Source organism: Leptonychotes weddellii, chromosome 6 (genome assembly GCF_054177405.1).
Source record: "Leptonychotes weddellii isolate Sample4059 chromosome 6, ASM5417740v2, whole genome shotgun sequence".
NCBI classification, from domain to species: Eukaryota; Metazoa; Chordata; class Mammalia; order Carnivora; family Phocidae; genus Leptonychotes; species Leptonychotes weddellii.
The window spans coordinates 88,326,160-88,332,159 of NC_138374.1; positions in this window are offsets into that span (position 1 = coordinate 88,326,160).

The following is a 6,000-nucleotide window of genomic DNA, read 5'->3' on the forward strand; positions in this document are numbered from 1 at the left end:
GGTCTGGATGTCATTTCTACACCAGCATAGCTAGCATTTGTACACATGGAAATGACAGCAAACCCGCAATTATGGAATGTATGGGAATGTATGGACAGGAAAGTGAGAATGTAAAGACATGGGTCTTAACTGATTGAGGCTAAAATAGCTTACTTTTGAAAATTTACAAAAGCATATGTGGCCTCTCAGGGCCTTTGACAGAGTCCATGTAGCTGAAGAGCCACCCAGAAGCTTAAGTGTCATTAACTTCACTGTAAATCTTCCACTGGGGTGAAATCTAAGAATAGGGTTTTACTCTCTCCCCTTATCTTTACAAGAGCACTAGGAAGAGCTAAGTCTGCTCAAAACTAGTTCTTCACTGAAATTTAGTTGGTAACCCTTCCGATTAGCTAATGCAATCAGACATTATCCATAACTGTTCCGGTGGTTTATTCAGAAAACTCAATAGGTGGCATTTCCAATGTGATTTTTAGGGGGTATTGAATGACTGAGTTAAAATGATGACAAGAAGGGTAAAATTAATTTGCTTTATATGTATCCAACTAAGGATAGAAATTCCTTTCCATTGAAACTGGTTAATATTCTCTCATGGTTTTAGTTTTGATTTTTCCCCAGTTTTCATCATTTTTTTCTTTGCATCCCTTCCTTTTTATATTTTTTTTCTTTCATCTTCATTGCTCCCTGTTCTCTTCTGAGGAATTAGGTGTTCTTAGCAAAGGTTTTGGTTCAGAAATTAGTTCTTGGTTTCATGTTACTGAGAGGGAGAAAAGTATGTGGCAGGGAAGAACAACTCAGGCAGACTAGGGTACTGAGACTTGGGGCATACTCCATTGCAGAGATGGAAGTTTTAGTCAGTCCAGGCTGCTGTAACAAAATACCATAGACTGGGTGTCTTAAACAACGAACATTTATTTCTCACAGATCTGGAGGCCGGAAGTCCAAGATGAGGGTGCCAACATGGTTGGGTTCAGGTGAGAGCTGTCTTCCTGGTTGTGAATGGTTGGTTGCCTTCTTGCTGTATCCTCACATGGGGAGGAGAGAGGTAGAAAGAGAGAGGGAGATCATCTCTCTTGTCTCTCTTCTTATAAGGGCACTAATCCCATGGTGAGGTCTCCACCCTCCTGACCTAGTTACTTTCCAAAGACCCCACCTCCAAATAATAGCACACTGGGGATTAGAGCTTCAACATATGAATTTGGGGGGACTCCACCATTCATTCCACAGCAAACAGGTAGCAGTGCAGGGGAAAAAGTACCCCCAACACAGATACACACACACACACACATCCACACATCTCTGGGTAACATACACATCTTATCAGCTCCCAAATCTTTGTACTGTCATAGTAGGGTCTTAGTCTCTTCCTTCCATGAGTTCCCTTTCACATACTTTCTGTGCGTTTTCCTTTCTCATTCAAGTCTCTCTGTGATGCATATTTTAACCTGATTTCATTTAGGTAAGATGTTAGTAGCCTGCTGCTAGGTGTAGTATTTTGTTTGCTGTGGGCATTTGGTTGAACATACAGGAAACACAAGTTTAATCCAGTCACTTGGAAATACTGGAAGGTCTTGACATAGAGTAGCCAGCTTGTGGAATCCATTTGTATTTTTTTGCCATTTTATAAAGTAAGCTCCACTTAGACCAGAAGGGAAATAGTCTACCTTGATTTCTTTCTTTCTTTTTTCCTTAGTGAGAGCCTCCAGGTGGGAGGAGAAAGGACAGGACATATTTCCTGTAAGAACAAAAAAAGCCACCTAGCGCTTAACCCTCCTTGTCTGATTTCTTTCAGTTAGGAATATAAGTTTCACAAGACAGAGCATATTCTCCTTATCAGGGACCTTCTTTCTCTCTTTTATGCTTCTTAAGATAATTTTGACTATGATTCTCCTGAACACATTTTAAGGTTTAAAACTAAAATGTTGAATCATAAATTTATACAGTTTTAAAATATATAAATTGAATATTAAGGTAAAACTGTTACTCTACTTTTTAAATATATCTATAGCAATATTATGTACACCATAATCTATTTTTAAAAGCATACAAATCTCTTTTATAATTAGACATTTTTTATCATTCTCTTTTCTCCTTAAAATTGTATTTCCATGCTACTTCCTCCTCAGAATTTTATACCAATGTAACATATTTTTATATTTAAATATCTTTTATTGATTACCCTTTCTTTTTCTTAAGATTTTTTATTTGAGAGAGAGAGCACGCGAGCGCACTGAGTGCACGAGTTGGGGCAGGGGCAGAGGGAGAGGGAGAAGCAGGCTCCCCGCCAAACAGGGAGCCTGATGCAGGGGCTCTCTCCCAGGACCCTGAGATTATGACCTAGGCCAAAGGCAGAGGCTTAACTGACCGAGCCACCCAGGCATCCCTTGATTACGTTTTCATATGCCTATGCAACAAAAACTTAAAAATTTCCATTCCTTTTTTTTTTTTCATAATCTCCATACTCAAGAATTTCATGTCTAAATTTAAATTCCTTTTGCTACAATCTTAGCTCAGTAAAAGAGAAGATAAAATTTCTGTAACCCTACAGTTTTAAGAGCCAAAATTTTCTTCTGTATTATCACTATTTTTCATATGCAAATAATCAAAACCAACATACATACATTATTACTTTTATAATTAGTGTGTATTAAAAATTGTATTGAAAAAATGAAAATTGCATTTCTTAGTGTGATAGGTGGTGGAGGTTTATGGTGTTTTGATCTAATAAGGTGACACAAATATTTAAAATTATTTCTTTGTTTGACACCCCAGAGATTATTATACCTGAGAACAATGCATGGCACCAACAGGGATGGGGGACAGCTGTACCTTTCTTTTGCCAAGTGGGAGACAGGCTATGGACAAAAGAAAGTGGAAAGAGAAGGCATACGAAGATCTCACTGAAGACACCTATGTAGGCAGATTGCTTTTAGGGAAGAGTGGATATGGAAGTTGAGTATCTGGAAATTGGTTTCCTTAAAACTGTGTTTGCAAAGAGTGAGTATACCTATTTGAACAAGCTGATTTATATAGTTCTTAAAGCAGTCCATGGACCTTCTCCCCCCAGAATGGTAAGAGACGATGCAATAGGAGGCCACAGAACAATTATAGACACCTCTTTGAGACCATTGGAGTGGGAAGGAACACAGTGGGAGAACTTGTTTTTAGATAAGTTTTAATCTTTAGGAATTCTGATCCAATTATATTTTGATTACAATAAAAACTTCATTTGATTTCTGTTGCCAAATGTTTTCTGCTTTTTGAAAAGTAAATGCCTTTTAAATTGATATATTTAAATTTGATGAGATAACTGAAGTTATTAATCTCAGTCCCAGTAGCTGTTCCTCATTTATGCTCATGCAGAAAGTCCTGCTAATTATGAAATATCACAGGCTATCACTTATAAGTGAGAGAATAAAGTATACAGGAACCTCTCAAACAAAATGTACTAGGTTGGGCGCCTGGGTGGCTCAGTTGGTTAAGCAACTGCCTTTGGCTCAGGTCATGATCCTGGAGTCCCAGGATTGAGTCCCGCATCGGGCTCCCTGCTCGGCAGGGAGTCTGCTTCTCCCTCTGACCCTCCTCCCTCTCATGCTCTCTGTCTCTCATTCTCTCTGTCTCAAATAAATAAATAAAATCTTTAAAAAAAATGTACTAGGTTAATTTATATTGACAAATGTCACTCACTTAAGAATGTTCCTTGAAATCAGTTTATGACTTACTCCAAAAGCCTTTAGTAGATGAAAACTCTCAGTAATCCCATTTATCTCAATTTGTATCTCAATCTATTTTTCATTTCCTAAATTTATAATTATTTATTTATATTTCTTATTGATTTTATATTTAATAAATAAAATGCATATTATTTTAACATTTGTTATTATTTATTATAATTATTAACATTTACATATTTATAATTATTATTTATGATTTATGACTTTTCTTTAAAAATGGTATTTTACATGTGGAAATCAATAGATAATCTTTTACAAAAAGAGCTAGAATAAGGAGCTCACATTTGTTTTTGTTTTTGTTTTAAGATTTTATTTATTTATTTGAGAGAGAGAGACACAGCGAGAAAGGGAACACAAGCAGAGGGAGTGGGAGAGGGAGAAGCAGGCTTCCCGCCAAGCAGGGATCCCGATGCAGGGCTCGATCCCAGGACTCTGGGATCATGACCTGAGCCAAAGGCAGATGCTTAATGACTGAGCCACCCAGGCGCCCCAAGGAGCTCACATTTGTAAAGTCACATGTGAAACATTTTACAGCAATGACAAGGGCATTATATATAAAGAACATGCAATTAGGACCAATATCTAAATAAGACTTTGTAAAATAGATAGGAAATGGTGCAAAAAGATACTGTAAAAAGTCAGTTTTATATACCTTATCATTGTATATAAAACTGGCAAGCATAAGCTTATTAACTGATATAAAAAGCACACAGAATAGCATGCATAATTTTAAGTCTTTTAATATTAAATCAAGAGGAAGTTGACACAAAGTAAATTATAAATGTATAACAAAGTTAAATTGATAATTTATTATACATTATCTATTCAATTTATTTTCCATTTATATTTACTCCAATTTAGCAAATCAACCCTGCTCTCAAAACAAAGGCATCAGACTTTTTACTCTACACTTGAGAAAAGTGAAAACTAGCGAGATCTTACCATAAACTATTTGTTTTCAGTTATTTGGCATGACATGTTACATATTTTTAACCCAAGTGTTAGCTCCTCCTTGAAGCACTGTAGCAAAAGTTCGGAAACATTGGGGAAAAAAATTGACCTTGGAGCACTTGGCCACCAGAATTTCAGGGCAGGTGTGGTATGTGGGGTCCCCCCTGGATTTTTGTTGACCTGGGAAACAGCGTCCATCCTTAGGTCAAGCAGCAGACCCACCTATGGAAAGCAGGTGATGTCAGAGTCCGGCCCAAGGCCCAGAAGTGTTGTGGGGGAAGGAAACAGAGGAGAGGAGAGGGGAGTACAGAAAGAAGGGCAGTGGGAGGGAAAAAAGATGGTGAGAGAAAGAAACAAGTGAGCCCAGCATAAGAACAGGGCGGTGCCACTCCCTGGGGTCTCTGTCTCTCTGCGCTAGTACCATCGTTTTACCTAGGCATATGTAGGGAGCTTTCCAAAACACATAGAAGCTTTGTGGGTCTGGCTCTCAGATCTTATGCAACCAATTGTTTTGGGAACAGCCTGGAAATTTCACAAGAAAGCTGAGTTCTCAAGAGATTGACAGTTTGACCAAAGGATCAAAGGTTTGGTGCAGTGGGGCTAATTTTCAGAAAGCCCTTTCCAATTGTGAAGATTTTCCTTCTTGTTATGACAGTTAAGATATGTGAAAATAGAAGATGGCGGAGGAGTAGGAGACCTGGATTTCATCTGGTCTCAGGAATTCAGCTGGATAGGGATCAAACCATTCTGAACACCTACAAACTCAATAGGAGATCAAAGAAAAGAATAGCAGCAACTCTCTGAACAGAAAAGCGACCACTTTCTGGAAGGTAGGACGTGCAGAGAAGGAAATCTGAGGCGGTATTCGGGAGGATAGACGGCGGGGGAGGGGGCCTCCGTCAGCTGCTACCGGCAAGTGATAGAACCGCGGAGCACAAAATCAGAACTTTTAGAAGTCAGCTCCGCTGAGGGACATCGCTCCAGTGGCTAAGTGAGGGGTGGGACCCTCACGGGACAGTGTGGTCTCAGGACCCTCGGGGTCACAGAAAGACTGGGGGTGCCTGAGTGCAGCAGAGCTCCCAGGTATCGGGGCGGGGAAGCCGGCTGCAGAGACAAAGGTGAGGCGCGGGCTCTCAGCTCAGGGTTGCCATAAACCGTGATCCGTGGCACAGTCGGGCCACTGCTCCTCCAGCAGGAACCCAACAGGCGGCAGATCTGGGAGACTCCCCCTCCTCCCATGGGAGGAGCAGCTAGGGAGCGCACTACAGGGATCTGCTGGGTTTGGAGACTCCACACAGGGTCGGGTGCCAGAGATAGA